The 18,010-nt window shown below is 35.3% G+C and overlaps 2 pseudogenes across 1 annotated transcript; both read right to left on the reverse strand.

Moving 5' to 3' along the window:
• Positions 1-7,552: 7,552 nt before the first annotated feature.
• Positions 7,553-16,896, reverse strand: LOC101716100 (olfactory receptor 4P4-like; annotated as a pseudogene). The gene is made up of 2 exons (XR_015446014.1): positions 16,778-16,896; positions 7,553-8,600 (listed from the first exon to the last, which is right to left on the reverse strand). The product of XR_015446014.1 is annotated as an olfactory receptor 4P4-like (transcript).
• On the reverse strand, positions 12,170-13,376 carry LOC101706056 (olfactory receptor 4P4-like; annotated as a pseudogene).
• Positions 16,897-18,010: the final 1,114 nt, after the last annotated feature.

Consider the following 18,010-nt stretch of genomic DNA (forward strand, 5'->3'; position numbering starts at 1 on the left):
GGGCTTTCCTTTGTAGGTAATTTGTTTCTTTTCTCTAACTGCCTGTAGAATTTTGTTCTTCTGTTGGGTTTCTGGGATCTTGACTATACACATTCTTTGCAGCTGCACACGGGTCATTCTCCAAAATAGATCACATGCTAGCTCATAGAGCAAATAGAAGTAAATGTAAAAGAATTCAAGTTATTCCCTGTATATTATCAGACCATAGTGCAATAAAATTGGAGATCAATAACATAAGAAACCGCAAAACACCCACAAACACATGGAAATTGAATAACACTCTCCTGAAAAACCAATGGGTCACAGAGGAAATTAAAGAAGAAATTAGATAGTTTCTACAAGTAAATGATAATCCCAGTACAACATACAGGAATCTGTGGGACACAATGAAAGCAGTTCTATGTGGGAAATTCACAGCAGTGAATGCCCATATTAGGACATCAGAGAGAACTCAGGTAAATAATCTAATACAGGACCGCAAGCTCCTAGAAAAAGAAGCATATAACAAACCCAAATCTATTACAAGAAAAGAAATTATAAAGGTCTGAGCAGAAATCAATGCAATGGAGGCGAAGAGAATGATACAAAGAAATCAATGAATCACAGAGCCGGTTTTTTGAAAGGATAAATAAAATTGATAAACCTTTAGCCAACTTTATCAAAAAAAAAAAAAGGAAAGAAAAGGCTCAAATCCATGCAATTCAGATGAAAAAGATGAAGCCACAACATATCCAGCAGAAATTCAGAGGATTGTCAATACCTACTTTTAGAACCTGTACTCCAATAAAATGGAAAACACAGAAGAAATGGACAGATTCCTAGATACATACAAATTGTCAAAGTTAAATGAAGAGGATACAGAAATTCTAAACATGCCAATAACAATGAGTGAAATTGAAAATGTATTAAAAAATTTACCAACAAAGAAAAGCCCAGGTCCTGATGGGTTCAATGCTGAATTCTACAAGATGTTTAAAGAAGAACTATCACCATTACTCTTTAAACTCATCAAGGAAATAGAAAAGGAAACAAGGCTTCCAAAATCTTTCCTGGAAGCAAGTGTTACTTTGATTCCAAAACCAGGGAAAGACCCAACCCAAAAAGAGAACTACAGGCCAATCTCCCTAATGAACTTAGATGCAAAAATCCTCAAAAAGATACTGGCAAACAGAATACAGAGGGTCATCAAGAAGATCATACACACTGACCGAGTTGGATTTATCCCAGGGATGCAGGGATGGTTCAACATCCATAAATCAAAAAATGTAATACACTATATTAACAGAGTCAAGGACAAAAACTATATGATCATCTCAATAGATGCAGGAAAGGCATTTGACAAAACCCAGCAGCCATTCATGATAAAAATGCTACAGAAAATTGGAATAGATGGTCCTTATGTCAACTGGATTAAGGCTATCTATGAAAAACCAACAGCCAGCATCATACTAAATGATCAAAAACTGAAAACTTTCATGCTAAAATCAGAAACAAGACACAGATGCTCACTATCACCATTCCTGTTCAATGTTGGTCTGAAAACATTAGCCATAGCAATTAGACAAGAGAGAGAAATAAAAGGAATAAACATAGGAAAGGAAGAAGTGAATCTGTCATTATTTGCTGATGATATGATACTTTACATAAAAGACCCCCAAAACTCTGTCAAATGCCTTCTAGACCTAATTGACAGATTCAGTAGAGTAGCTGGATATAAGGTCAACACTCAAAAAACAATAGTCTTCTTACACGGAAATAGCAGACCCATAGAGAGAGAAATTCAGGAAATAATTCCTTTTACAGTAGCATCTAAAAAAATGAAATATCTAAGAATGAACCTAACAAAGGAAGCAAATGACCTCTGCACCAAACACTACAGCACTCTGAAGAAGGAGATAGAAGAGGATATAAGAAAATGGAAAGATATCCCTGTTCCTGGGTAGGAAGAATCAATATAGTGAAAATGGCCACACTTCCAAAACTACTATATAGATATAATGCCATAATGATTGAAATTCCAACAATATATTTCACAGAACTAGAGAAAACAATTCAAAAATTCATTTGGAATCAGAAGAAATCTAGAATAGCAAAAGCAATTCTAGGCAACAGAGACATGGGTGGGAGTATCACAATCCCCAACTTGAAACTATACTGCAAAACTACTGTGATAAAAACAGCATGGTATTGGCAAAGAAACAGACCTGAGGATCAGAGGAATAGATTACAAGATGTAGAAACTACTCCAGACATACTCAGCCACCTCATCTTTCACAAAGGTTCCAATCCCCTTCATTGGAGAAAAGATAACCTTTTCAATAAATGGTATTGGAAAAACTGGATTTCAACTTGCCAAAGATTAAAACTAGACCCATTCCTATCACCATGCACTAAACTAAGATCAAAGTGGATTAAAGTGTTAAATATCAAGACAGAAACAGTAAACTTGCTGGAAGATAAGCCAGGTAGAACTTTCAATGACATTGGCATAGGAAAAGACTTTATGAACAAAACTTCAGTAGCACGGGAGCTTACAGAAAGAAACAACAACTGAGATCTCATTAAAAAGCTTCTGCACTGCAAGAGAGACTACCAACAGAGCTAAGAGGCAACCTACAATGTGGGAAGAAATTTTTAGCAGCTGTACCTCAGACAACAGTCTACTATCTCGAATATATAAAGAATTGAAAAAAATCAGACCCCGCCCAAATTCAAAGACCCGATTCAAAAATAGGCATCCAAAATGAACAGACTCTTCTCAGACAAAGAAGTGAAAATAGCAAATAAATATATGAAAAAATGTTCAACATCACTGGTCATTCAAGAGATGCAGATGAAAACAACACTGAGATTCCACCTCACCCAAGAAAGAATGGCTGCTATCAAGAAATCAACCAATAACAAATGCTGGTCAGGGTGTGGATGGAAAAGAATCCTTCTCCATTGTTGGTGGGAGTGCAAACTGGTGCAACCACTGTGGAAATCAGTATGGAGACACCTCAAAGAACTAGGACTAGAGGTCCCATTTGACCCAGCTATTCCCCTACTGGGTATCTTCCCCGAAGAATTAAAAGAATTATACCTCAGCAATATAGGTGCACCCATGTTTATAGCGGCACAATTTGTAATAGCTAAGGTTTGGAAACAGCCCAAGTGCCCATCAACTGGAAAGTGGATAAAGAAGATGTGGTTTTTTTATAAAATGGAGTACTACTCAGCCATAAAGAATGAGAAACTAGGGTCATTTATAGCTAAATGGATGCATATTGAGGCTATACTCTTAAGTGAAATAAATAGGACACACATTTGTAAGTACCAAATGGTATCTCTAGTGTGAGAAACTGAAATTGTAAATATGGATTAAAATGAATAATTCATAATTTGAAATAAGAGAAGGTCCAAAGGTGAAGGGGTGGTGGGAGGAGAAGGGGAAAGAGAAGAAAGGAAAGGAATAATTATGACAAAGCAAAAAATGGAAACAAAGTCTATGTAAATGGGGAAGCTTTGTGGGGGTGAAGGGCACATATGTAATGGGTGAAAAAATAAGAACTAAGATACATCATGTTCAGGTACAAACACACAATGATAAATGTAAATGAATTGTATACCTAAAATGTACCAATTAATATATAAATAAAAAAACAAAAAAACAGAGCATCACCCATGCTTTCCAATATTCTTGAAGGCCAATTTCCCAAAATGTCCCCTTTCCCACTCAAGTGGCCCTGTCCCATCTTAGAAAGATTCCAATGAATGTGTACACCCACCCAAAATTTATTTCTACAGTTCCTAAATGCATAAGTAAAATAGTCTTTCCCAGTGAAGATTACACTGCTCATGTTATCTTTTTGAGCTATACAATAAGCAAATTTAAGCAGGTGGAATATAATTTTTCTATGAATATAAAGTAACCAACATGGCAGCTCATCTCAGATGGCTTTGCAATGATCAGGATGCATTCCAACTTGCCAGATGCAGGCACTTTCATTTCTGTATTATCCTTCATTTATTGTGTCAGTTTTGCCTAAGAAGGTGGATGTGTCATGGATGGTAACACTGTTTTCTCTTAAACCATTCTGGTTTGACTTCCATTTAACTTTATTATTTCAGATGAAACAGCTGGACAGAGAGAAATTCCTTTAGGTGTCTATGGACTGAGCCTTCTGGGGCATAAGATGATGGCCTCACCAAGTGAAAGACAAGATGCTTTGTCTAGTACAAAAGAAGTTTATTGAATGAAGAGTCTTTCAAACTTAGGAGTCAGCATTTACAGTGCCTGAGTTTAATGCTCTTACAAGTTGAGTAAAGTGTGCTGCCACCAGCTATGAGTGCAAGCAAGTGAACAAGTCCTATTTGTTGTGTGAGTCTTATAATACAGAAGACCCAAGTAGTTGTGCAATCCAAGTAGTTATGCACTATGGAACATTAGCAAAACCTTTAAGAAGAGAATCATAACAGTTATATATAAAGTGTTGGAGCAAAGTGTAACATCTTTCTGCAGATAATGATTGCTCTTTGCAGAAATTGCTCCTAAGGTGATACTAAGTTCTAATTGATCCCTAGCCACAAACCAAGGGGCACCAAATGTGAATTTAGTGTTGGAGTGCTGGCATTGTCTACTAAGTGTGGGGTTAGTAGCAGTGCTACATCCTCAAGATGAAACAATACCTTCAAGATTTGAACTGTTAGGCTTAAGAAATGTTCCTGAAGCATTTCTGCCAAACTCTCTTCCCTCAGTCAATGCTTGTGGCTTCATGTGGAGCTGACTGGAGAGGAAGTCTTGAATTAGGTTGGTTTACATCTAGCTTTACATGAACACTTGAAAATAGAAAGCTATAACATTAAAGGTCAAAAAAGAATGTGCTAAAAAAATACCGGATTTGAGAAAAATCTCAGTTAACACAGCTTTGGTCAGTTAACTTTGTATACTTTGTATAAGCAAAGGGATTACCGAAGACATAGACACATATTCCAATTCCTGGCAATTGCTAAAGGATTCAATGCATGTTCTGAGTCTTTGAAGGTATGATAAAGATATAAATGGATAGACCATTTGGACAAAATATAAAAATTTTCAGATCATACAAATACTCATCTGAGGCTATCCTCTGCAGAGATTTTGTGATGGTAGACACTGTGTTTGGTGGATGGCAGAAATGATCTCTTCTCAACTCTTACTGATGTGGTTATAAAATGGCCATGTGCAGACATCAGAGCTATTGTCAGGGCTTTATGGTATGGAAATTCTCTCCCCCAAAATTTATCTAGCTGCTACTATCACAGAAAGCACATGGCTCTGTGTACCAGGACTTCAGATCTAGTGAGGTGCAACGTCTCTGCTCCCCCATGTCTAGAGCAATAGCTGGGAAAACTCCAAAGGCTGATGGCAGCTCACTAACCAGGGCGTGAAACCCACTGGAAGAATCCTCAAAGTGTGTTGAGTGATTGTGGATTTGGGTTGGAAGCTCAGCTTACTTGCGGACCAGAAAAACCCAAATTTAACTTCTACTTATGGCCCCAGTGTTTAGGTTTGTATGGACAATGAAAGATAGATTTCATGCATGAAGACCTCCACAGAAACAAGGAAAAAGCGCATATTTTAAAAATATCTCACCCTGAAAGTCCAGAAATTTCCATCTACTATATTGTATTGCTTGATGTAGTCATAAAAGTCCACTCAAGCTTAAGGGAGGGGACCAAACACCTCAGCAATTTATGAGAATAGTGCCAATGTCACAGTGCAGGAAAAGCATGTGGAACTTGATATGAAGGTACATACCTACAGGCCAGTACTCTGGGAGGCTGAGGCAGGAAGATCACAAGTATGAGCTCTGCCTAGGCAACTTTGTAAGAGTGTCACTCTGTCTCAAAAAATAAATAAATAAATAATAAATAAATAAATAATGGCTGAGGAGGTAGCTCAGTATGAAGGCCCTAGGTTCAATCTCTAATACTATACACATACACACACACAATTTTAAAAATGAATAAGAAAGAATAGCAATGAAATGGGAAATATTATTGTGACCATGTTTCAAAACTACTACCTGTCACCAACATTGAGTATCCAACATGCATTCGTCCACAGGGAGACTGCTCAGGCCTGGGGTTGCAGGGTGACCCCATGGAAACCTCCCGGCATGAAAGGGATAGAATTTCTCCACAGAGAAATAGACAAATGCATAGAACTAGATTTACTTTGTTTCTCCCAACAACCCATGGCCTTATGACTGCCCTATTCATCATGATGTTACCTCACCCAGCACTAAGCCTGCTTGCATAGTGTATTTCACGAAGAAGGAGCCATGGTGGTGGACAGGACAGCTCGCTCCACGCTCACTCATTCTACCCTGTATATCCATTCCCTCCAAAATCATATGTTGAAGCCCTTCCTCACTTCTGTATCTCAAAGTGTCTCCTCGAGAATGGGTCTTTACAGAGATAATCAATTTTAGATGAGTCTGTTCGGATGGACCTCATCTAATCTGACTGGATGTATTATGTAAAGAGAAAGTCTGGACACACAAAACAGACAGCAGAGATGTGCTCACAGAGAAAAGACCATAGGAAGGCCCAGGGAGGTGGAGGTGGACAGAAACATACATGTGGATGGTACCTAAAATCTCAGACCAATGACAGAAAGGATGGCTGTAGCAATGTGTATTTTCATATCCATGCATTTTTTGAGATATCTACTCTTAATTTTCTCCTTTCTTATATTTTATCATTATTCTTTGGTTATATAATATCAAGGAAAGATCAGAACTTGGGCTAGAAGAAATACTTGCAGTGAAATTAACATTGTCCAGAAGGTTTTGGGTGTAGTATTCATTTAGAAGAGGAATAAAATGAGACTATCTTTGTAGAAGGAACTTTTTCAGTTGAAAAATAAAAGTCTTTATTTTAAGGTAGATTTGAGTGCTGTATATATAAACAATTGTTTATAAAAGTTAGAAGGGAAAGAAATTGAAATTGCCATTCATCTCTTAACATCAGGTGAAAAATCAGTTTTCTGTATTTTCTGAAACCCTGGAAGAAGAAGTGCATAAAATGTGTCTCCTTCACCACATGCCTTTCTACTAGTTTATGTCAAAAAAGTGACATGCCAGACTTAGATTGGAAAGCAAAACACAAGATGAACTAATTAAGTAACATTCAAAATAGAGAATTAAGGGGAATGTGAGCAGGTATGTGAAAATACAGAAAGGACAAACATAAAAATAAAAGTTAACACCCACTTAGGAGAGGTGTGAGCAAATGCTAGAAAGACTCAACTTTGGAGGGTGGCTGACTCTGGCATGTGCAGTATATGCTTTAACAAATTGATTCTTGCTAATTATATATATATTTATGCACAGAGTGTGATACTAAATTACACACATACAATGTGTAATGATGGAATCAGAATAATTACCATAACCATCACCTTGAACTTTTATCCTTCCTTTGTGATAGGAATTTTCAAAATCCTCTCTTCTAGCTCTTTTTAACTATACAGTGAATTAACTACAGTCATCCACTGTGCAACAGAAAACTGCAACTTATTCCTCCCTATCTGTAATCTTGTTTTCAAATCATTCCATTTCAATTCTTAGACTGAACAGTGAGCAATAAAATAAAATTCTAAATTTGCTTACACAGTACTTCCTTTCCCAAAAATTTTGGTGACAGCACATTTTCCTGATGGCATCCTTTGTTTCCAGGTTTCTTAATATGTAGATCAGAGGGTTGAACATGGGAGCAATGATGATATAGAAAAGAGCAAACACTTTGTCTGCAGGAAACGTTCTGTTTGGTCTAATGTAAATGAAGAGCACAGGCACGAAGAACGGCACTACCACCGTGATGTGACAGCCACACATTGAGAGCGCCTTGGAATGGCTCTTAGCTGGGTACACCCCAATGGTGCACAATATCAGGATGTAAGATGTCATCAAAATCATGAATGTCATCAACGCAATCAGGCCCTAATTAACATGCACCAAGAGACCAACTTTGCGTGTGTCCATGCAGGCCAATTTCAGCAAAGGGTACACATCACAGAAGTAGTAGTCTATCTCATTGGGCCCACAGATTGGTAGGAAGATGGTGAGGAGGAACTGACTGGCAGAGTGCAGAAATCCCAAAAACAGCAGGCTATGATGATCCAGTTACACCACTGCCTGCTGATGATTACACTGTAATGCAGTGGCCTGCAGATGGCCATGTAGCAGATAGGCCATCCCCATGAGGATGAAGATCTCATTGCCTCCGAGAAAGTGAATGATGAAGAGCTGTAGCATACAGTTACGGTAGGAAATAATTTCCCTTTCTGCCCATAAGTCACTCATTAGCTTGAGTGCCATCATGGATGTATAGCAAAGGTCAGAGAGCAAGAGATAATTGAGGAAGAAATACATGGGTTAGTCATTTGGCTGTGTGCATGTGATAGAAATTATTATGAGCACATTTCCCATCCAAATAGCAATGTAACAAAATAAAAATAATACAAAGCACAGGGCTTCAATCTCCTTATTTTGAGAATGTCCCAGGAGAATAAACACAGTGACATTATTTCTATTTCCCATGGCCTGGTGCAGCAAAAATACATTAACAGCCACCTGAAAAGACAAAAGCTTAAGTTAAAGCCATGCATTTTATGAAGAATGTTGATAATGGAATTTATATTATGAAACTAACTTTAATGGACAAGATACAAGGCAGGCATGGTGCCACTGAGCTAAATCTCTGGCCCAAGTCACAGAAATGTTGATAACTACATTGTTAATGAGTACAACTCTTTCTAGTTCTGCTGAGAGAATTAACTCCCTTTTAGATAAATAATATTCAGCATATCACAGGGGCTCAATAAATAATTATATTGAATCTATTTGTTTTTATTGCTTCTCAAATACCAAGCTACTATTACCTTAAAAAATGTTAAATATTTCTTGATAATTAAGAGAGGAAAACTTTAAAGATTTAAAATAAATGCAGAAATAAATTATTCAATAGTGGAAATCAGTTTTGTAACAATTACTGCAACCAACAGGGATAAGCAGCAAAATAAATAGAGATAAAATAAACTCATACTCAAGTTTTATTATACTTCCTGTTTTTATTTAGTGACATGGCTAGGGTCTCTGGTTCAACTTATTTTTTGTTTTTCATTTCTCTGATGACTACAGATCAATCATCATGGTTCTGCCTCTTTCAAGAATCTTATTTATTCTTGTGATTTGTGTTTCTTTACTGTATGATTGTTTCTTAATACCTTGCTGACTTTCTACTAAAAGTTTTAAACATTTTTTTTTCTGATTTGAAATTCGCCACCCAAGTGAGCATTAAGCTCCTGTACACATGTCACTGAAATGGCACATCACACTCATAATGGGCAACTCCTTGAATTTACTGCCACTCTAATGTTAAAAGAAGTTAGTCTGTGGAATTTGAAGAGATACCTGTATTAAAGTTACCTGGCTGTCATACATTTTCTAAACAATGAAACCAAAAACAGCTATCATATGTGCAGCACAGGAATGGGAAAGAAGAAATAATTCATCACAAATCTTCTCAAGCCCAATCCTTGTGAATCCTTTCCTTTAACTTCCCCGATACTGTGTTCTCCTGACAGCACTAGAATTCTGATAATCCTCCTCCTGTTCAGATTACTGTCCCTCTGGATTTCTACTGCATTCTGTGTAGACCTCTAGCTACTAAAAAACACAGTAAAATGTTTTGTCCTTAGAGACAACTGACACCTGTCATGCAGCCAGTGTTCACACAAACAGTGAAAAGTAAAATACTCAAACCAACAGTCTGAAAGCAATGGGATAATTTAAATATTCAAGTGAGGTAAACCACAATTTGTACTTGTCTCATTCAAGTTATTTCTAGAGAGGGCTAAACTCACAGGATTACTAAATAATGTGAATGATCTAAAAGTGCATCATGCATAGGTCTGTGTGTATTCTGGAGCAAGGACCATTCTTTCTATGTTGTTTGGATTTACCTTCAGAAAGGACTGCTCACTACTCCTTTTTTCTGATTCAAAGACCTGGCGAAGCCAGACTAGGATCCAGACTATAAATGGTATGAAGACTGTAGTCAGCTGTGCCAGTTTAGGAACCTTAGTCATCATCCGTCCTCTGGGCTCAGATTTAATTACCCTGAATTTTACACCAAAAGAAAGTTTTGCAAAGAAAATAAATTTGTTGACATTTTTTTGAAGGTCATATTTTTTCCTGCATGCTAGCAAACTGAGAAGAGAAGGCTGGTTCTGGCTTGTAGGCTAGTTCTGGGTTTCATTTTCTTCAAAAAGTGTATTTGTTGCATTTTCTGAGAGAAACAATGTGGCTTCTAGTGAGGTAGAATGGGGAGGGGGACAATAAACCTTAGTATTGTTTTGTATGGAATTAGAAAACTTCCATCCAAAGAATTTGTTAAAAGGAAAAATAGTTTCAATGAAAAATGCAGTGATTGGTTGTCTGCCATCGAAATCAAGGTTTAACCAATGGTCCGTTCACTTGATGTTCACATTCCTCTACTCTAGTGCTTTTAGATGTGGCCTTTCATGATAGATAAAAAATACATCTGTCAAATACATCTGACTGCACTCTTAAAATTTTATATTGGCTAATAATTTATGATGTTTCAATTTTTTGAGAAGAAACATTTTTAGAATATTTTATCAAAAAGAGCATGTTGACAGTGTGCACTATGAAGTCAAACAAATATGGAGGTGTCATTTTCTCTTTGAAATTCATAGCAGATGATGGGAAAAGGAACAATATTTATAATTCTCAGCATATTTCTCCCAAAACTTGTAGACATTGTTACAGTGTAACAATTCTTCTACTACCAAGAAGGTATTAGGCAAATGTTACAATCCAGTGTAATACCATTTTTTTTTTGTTTTTTTGTTTTTGTTTTTGGTACTGGGGATTGAACTCGGGACCTTGCACTTGTGAAGCAGGCACCAGAACCACTGAGCTAAATCCCCAGTCCTGTAATACCATTTTTATTCATAACTTGTCAAAATAACAAGGTATACAATTCTTCTCCAATATAAATTGATATAATTTGCATGCCATATCAACATTTTCTCCTCCTACTTACTATTGTCTTACTGTTGAAAGTATCTTTTAAGATTTGATTACTGTTCTTCAGTAGTGCTTTTTTAATGTTATTTTTTTATCTGCCTTCTCTTTGTTTACATAGAAATACTGTTTATTTGACATAAAAGAACCATTTTCACATACACTGGTTCCTTTGGAAAAATCTGTCTTGGAAATCTATTCTTCACAATATCTACAAATAATATATTTTCTCCATGCATGAATTGATATGATTTTTAATGTCTATCTATTCCTGTGTTCTTGTTGTTCTGATTTTTTCCAAATATAAAGCAAATAATAGTACATGCAAAAAATGTGCTCCAGGAAAATTTATATTTTTAAAACATTTTCCTTGGTATTAATTCTTCCATAAGAATTGTGACTGATTTAATTTCTCGTGACTATACCTCTGGCATAATTCTGGAACCTCTCAAAGACATGGGGGGCTGCTTCACCTGTGTGGCACACTACCACTTCTTTGCACATTTTAAACAAAATTATCTGTGTAAACATTGTCATTATCTAATTAATTTTAGAATGTCATAATTTTAGCTGAGTATCTCATATAATAACTGAAATAAACCTCCTTACAAAAATAAATTAATGTTTAAATTTGTAAATGACCTGTTTGTATTATTTCTAAAGAATGCTAAAACAGTTGCTTAGTCTCCTATGTAAATTTCAAAAAATACTTGTTAAAATTCTGCCACAGCATCAGAATTGATTATTCTACATAACAAAGTATCATTCCTTAGCCTACAATATTTTTAGTATAGACTTGCTTCTCTACTCCTCAGTCTTACTAGTGAAATTTTCATTTTACTAGTAATTTTCCACTTCCTGATCTTTGATATTTATAAATGAATGATTTGCATTCCATGATTTGAATAAGATGTGCCATATACTGATAACAATTACCTACAAAAAAGGTAAGCATTATATGCCATTAACATGAACTGAGGGCCTGGGATTTAGCTCAGAGATTTTGCTGCCTACTGCGCAAGTGCAAGGACCTGAGTTCAATCCCTGGTACCAAAAAAACCCCATGAGCTGAAAATAATAAGAGGAATGGAGATGAGGAAAGCAGAATAGAGATGGAGTGAGGTGTGTAGGAAGTAGATTTTAAAAAGAAATAAGCTCTGTTAGGTACATGTACCTACTTCCCAAGATTAATGTAAATGTCATATACTGTAAACATGTACTAATAAAATTAAAATTTAAAAAATTAATAATGTTCCTTGGTGCTGACAAATTTTTACTGCTTCATAAAATTATTTAGCTTAAGGAGAACAAATCAATTATGTTTTTCTTCTAAAAATATCTTCTGACACCAAACTTTTCTCAGAGCCTTTTTCATCTCTGAATTTTTCAGGGTGTAGATTAGGGGATTGAACGTGGGTACAATAATGGTGCAAAATAGAGTGAAGATTTTGTCTTCAGGGAAAGTGGTAGGGGTCTCAGGTAAGAAAAGATGGAAGGTCCAAAAAATAAGATAACAACAGTGATGTGAGATCCACAGGTAGACAGGGCTTTGTGTCTTCCCCCAGCTGAGTGATTTCTTAATGTGAACAGAGTAATGACATAAGACCCAAACAGGAGGACAAAGGTTACTAAGGCAACAATTCTGGACTTGGCAACCACAAGTACACCAGTGACGTAGGTATCAGTACAGGTAACTTTCAGCAAAGGAAAAATATCAAAGTAGTAGTTGTCAATTTCATTGGGACCACAGAAGGGCAGCCCAGTTATCATAGAAAACTGGGAAAAGGAATGGGCAACCCCACTAGCCTATCAGGCAGCCATTATCAGGAGTCTGCATCTAGTCCTGTTCATGAAAATCATGTAGTGGAGAGGTTTCGAGATTGCTACACAGCAGTCAAAGGCCATAACTGTGAGGATGAAGACTTCAGTAATTCCAAAGAAGTGCATGGCCAAGATCTGTAACATGCAGTTCCTGAAGGAGATGGACTTTCTTTCCACTAGGAGATGGCCAATCAATTTGGGTGTCACACAGGAGGTATACCAGATGTCTATAGAAGATAGGTGCTTGAGAAAATAGTACATTGGTTGATTACACAGAGAACTGCACTGGATGGAGATAAGGATCAGAAGGTTTCCCATCAAGATGGCAAGGTAACAAATCAGGAAGAAGATGAAGTAAAATATTGGTATGTTCTGGTCAGAAGAAAGACCCAGGAGAATGAATTCTGATATGTTTCTCTGACTTTCCATATATGATACACAATGCACAAATAATTATCTGAGGAAAAATGAATTTAGATAAAAGCATTTGTAACAGGATCACAATCATATAAAGACTACCAGAAAGTCACAGAAGCTACTCAAACAAATAATAAAAGCTAATATATAAAAATGTATTAATAATATTTGATTTTGTTCTGATTTCTCCAGTAGTTGTTTTTGAAAAGATGTTCCAAGCATCTATCATATTGGTAATAATAAGAGTATAATTTATTAAACTGTGAAAATAAAATGATTGAAAATTGCAATTTCAAAATAAAAAAAAAGTTCTGATGTTGCTATTTATAACAAATTGAGATATAAGAAAAAATTCTTAATATAATACAGGACATTTATCTAATTTGTAATTTTTAGTTTTATACTTCATTCATAGTATTTTCAGTTTAGGTAATGGGCTCTTCTCCCAGCAAGTGACAGAGCAGGTGCCAGAACTGCTTTCAGATATCTGCTCAATAAATGTATTTGCAGTTTTTAAATTCCCTAAATTGTTAGCTGTGTGATTGGTGATTAATACAGCCCAGAACATAGGGGTAAGGAACTGGGTATGTGGTCCCTTCTTATTTAACTAAAGAACACAATTTTTACATTTATGCTACAAGACAGAAAGAAAACTGAATACTTAGTAAAAGAGTTGAACTTTTTGTCAATATATCTTGAAAAATAACAAAACAATTCATACATATTTATTTAAATTTTAGTGTGAAAAAACTCCAGGAAAACTCTAGAATCAGTAGCATTAATATTATAGAGACATAAAGAAAAAAGTAATTGAAATTGACAGGTAATTTTAAATCTACACAATTATGTTCTGGTAAAACAAATTATGGGTATTAAAAATGAATGAAAGAAATGCAATATAACTGTATAATTATCAGTGGCTTTGCACAAATACTTCTTTATAAGATCAGGGTAGAATTCACAAAAAGACAATGGAAGAGTACGCTACAGAGAGAATGAACTTCTGAGTACTATTCTCCCCAGTGGTGGGAAATTAAACAGCATTCAGACAGACTGTCTACTTTATTCCCAGATTATATGTGGCAGCCATTTATGGCCCTATAGATCCTATGTATTATTATTATTATGGAACTTTTACTGCAACAATATGCATAGAGTGATAAAGTTAGCATTTTCCAAGAAAGGACAGTCTAAATTTGATTATTTTCTATCAATATCTCCCTCCAACCTTCTAGTCTCTATAGTTTGAAAACAGTAGATCAAAACTGTGTATAAGTTATAAAAACTTAAACTTAATAAGCTTTGGTAATTTATTAAAATATATGGGCATAATTATCATTAAAAGTGATCTCTCATTTAAGAAAATAATATTTTGCATTCCTTTATGTAAATTCACATAAAATAGAGGTGAACTTAAAATGTTTTAAATAAAAAGGAAATCTAGTGATTAGAATGACTTAAGAATTAAAATATCCATGTAACCCAAACATATTATTTCCTGTATGGAAGGAACTGATTAAAAACTGAGTGAATTTCTGAGATCAGAGGTTTAATGAAGTATAGAGTTTAAAAAGTAGATCTAATTCTTCAGTTGCCTGCCATAAATGTTGGGAGATGTTTCAGATGTATAGCAGTAGAAGAAAACACTATAATTCCTTTTTTTTTTTTTGGTACTAGGTATCAAACTCAGGACCTTGTGCTTGTGAGGAAGGCAGCAGCACCACTGAGCTAAATCCTCAGCCCTAAACCACTGTAATTCTTATATCACAAAAGGTGACAGTCTCTGAGATCACTGTCAAATCCACCACCACAGTTCTGAGAACAAATGTGTGGAGCAGCACTGCTCTGTTTGAAACCTTTACATAATTTCAGGCTTTGAATTAGAGCAGTGTAACTATTAATATTCAAACCTGCATACTTATGGAAGTAAGATTCTCACCTGGAGTTATTATTAGTATAGGACTGTGAATGACTTTAAGTTATAGGAAGTGTAATCAGGAAATGAAAGAACATTTTTGAAACTTTTATGTCATTATGCATGAGGAGGGGGAAAGAATATATTGTTAAGTAAAAGCGTGTATTCTTAAATCAATCAAGAAAATTTTAAAATAAAACTATAAAATCCAATAAACAGCAATTTTTGTGCAGCATCGTCTAATTTGTGATGATACATAAAGAATATCAGTCATCTAGATGGCTCCAAATCCATGAATTTGCCTTCAGGTGAAATATGTAAATTGAAATGTGGCTACATGAGTCTGTTTCAATCTGTGATGTAAATTTTATAAAGCAGTTGATTTCAATGCTATACAGCCTTTCCAAATAAGCAAGAGATGATAATCATCCAGTGTGGATTCAGAGTCTGTACCGCTTACTCCCAACAATAATTTCATAGATTTATTCCCAACAATTGTTTCACATTTTCACTTTCTGTTATCACTTATGATAAATTTTAGAAGACATAAGTGGAATTATTGTAAATTTCTTCATAAATCTGTTTCACTCACACAAGACAGTTTAATTTTTCTTAATTTGAATTTAAACATTAATTAAACTGAAATGAACCATTCATGGAAATGGTGAATTGAGCATGAGATTATGATATGTAATCTCTTGGAAGAACAAAAGGAACATAACTAAAATTATTTATCTTTTCCTTATCCTTTTTCTTTTAATGAGTGAATTGATAATTTTTTTAAATTGTCTCAAACAAGCAGACACCTCCAGTGAAATATTTTGTAATAAAAATCAAGCACTAACCTAGATTTTAGAAGGGAAATCTGAACAAGTGGGATGTAAACAATGTTTCAGTGGTGAGAAGAAGGGGTGAACAAAGAGGGAAGAAAAGAAGGAAACTAAAGAAAAGAAAGAAAGAGAGAAAGAAAGAAAAGAGAAAGTAGAGAGAGAGGGAGGGAGAGGAAGGAAGAGGGAAAGATAAAAATCAATCCTGTGAAATTTATGAACTTTTATTTTTTAAATAAGTAACCTTTTGTGCTCTCAAAACTAAATCAAAAAAGTAGTTTTCATCCTTGGTGGTATCGCTGAACTGTTCCAACCACTCCTTATAAGATATTTTCAGCAAATGTTTCTCCTGTAGGTTAAATAGTTTCCTAATAGGACTATATTTTTCTATTGGTGACAGCAGCATGTGCGATTACCAAAACTTTCTTTGCCTGACTTCAGTAAATCTAGAGAATTTTGCGATAATGACATTTGAAAGGTGAGAATTTTTCCAAAGGTTGAATCTGCAGTATTAACAACAATCCGAACGTTGTTATTTTAAAATGTGTTATACAAAATTTAAACTTTGCTTGCACTATGCAGTGAAACCAAACATTGCTGAAAATGTTTTACTCTTGTTCAAATTTTAATGGACCATATCTGAATGTACAGCACTAAATAACAGAATAGGCACCAAGTAGATTGAAAGATCCTTAAAAAAGGCTTATGAGGATAATTACCTGCACATCAATTATGGGTGGTCTTTCAGTCAGTTTTATATTACTCAGGAAAATGTCTTGGTTGCTCATTCAGCATCCTCAGTTATACACTTGCTGAATTTTTCCTGGTATTTACACCTGGAATATAAGCTATGTGTAAATTAATGAATCAGAAATATGTCATTTCTCAGAAAATGTCTTCATGATTGTGTTCATTTCATTTCCAAGAAGATAATTCAACAATTTTCCAAGGAGAGTGAAATTAAAATACCTCTGAAAACTGTCCTGTATTATGAAATAAAGTATTTTTTTCATTCCACAACAAAATGACCTAGGGTTTCAATTGCTAATACAACTGCCTGACATCTGCTTATACTTGAATGCAAACAAGAGAACATGTTAAAATAGCATGCATGTATTTGCTCTAGGACTTACTGCTTTTCTCTTACATCTAAAAAATATTGCACTGACAGAGCTACATATATCCAGAGAAGGGATCATAACTGTTATTTATTTTGAAAGTAAAGAGAAATTATTTTCCCAGAAGTATTTCTTAAAAGTTCTCCTTAGTATAATATTACTCAATTGTCCAAGGTTCTATTGCTCCATGCTCCTGGGAATTTCCTGAGTCTAAACCTAAAGTCTGTTTGTAGAATCAGTTACAGCTCCTGAGGGGAGCTCAGGAAATCTGGCTAGTTTAGGCACAGTTCTCTTCTGAAGAGCAGGAGAAACACTTGGGTAGATGTATAGGAGCATTATACTTTCCTTCTATGGAAGTCTTTATTTCTACAAATAATAAAGAAAAAAAAAGGAGGAGAGAGACACAGAGACAGAGACATAGAGAGAGAGACAGAGACTAAAGAGAGAGAGAGAGAAAGAGAGATCCAGAATCCCAACAAAAGCCATTATCAAAATAAATGCATATTCAAGGGAGCCACTTAATAAATCAACAATCTGCTAACCCACTCTTTTCCTGGGCTAGCAACCACATAACAGTAATGCACTGTTACTTCTACACTGGATGGTTTGAAATGTAAGGTATACAGGAAAACACATAATAACCAGAATGAATTAAAGTTAGAACAAATATCCCACTCCTATTCATAGATTTGTACAGGACACAAGTTTGTTGCTGAAAATTAGTAGAGAAGCCAAGATTGGAAAATATATTATATATGTGTATTGTGCACATGTACCTTATTCACTGAAGTTCAGCTGACTGCCTCTCTATAGCATGGACTGCCTGTGTACCAC

This window comes from Heterocephalus glaber, unplaced genomic scaffold, assembly GCF_053883595.1.
Source record: "Heterocephalus glaber isolate CG9 unplaced genomic scaffold, H.glaber_assembly_v1.0 deba00001673, whole genome shotgun sequence".
In the NCBI taxonomy this organism is placed as follows: domain Eukaryota; kingdom Metazoa; phylum Chordata; class Mammalia; order Rodentia; family Bathyergidae; genus Heterocephalus; species Heterocephalus glaber.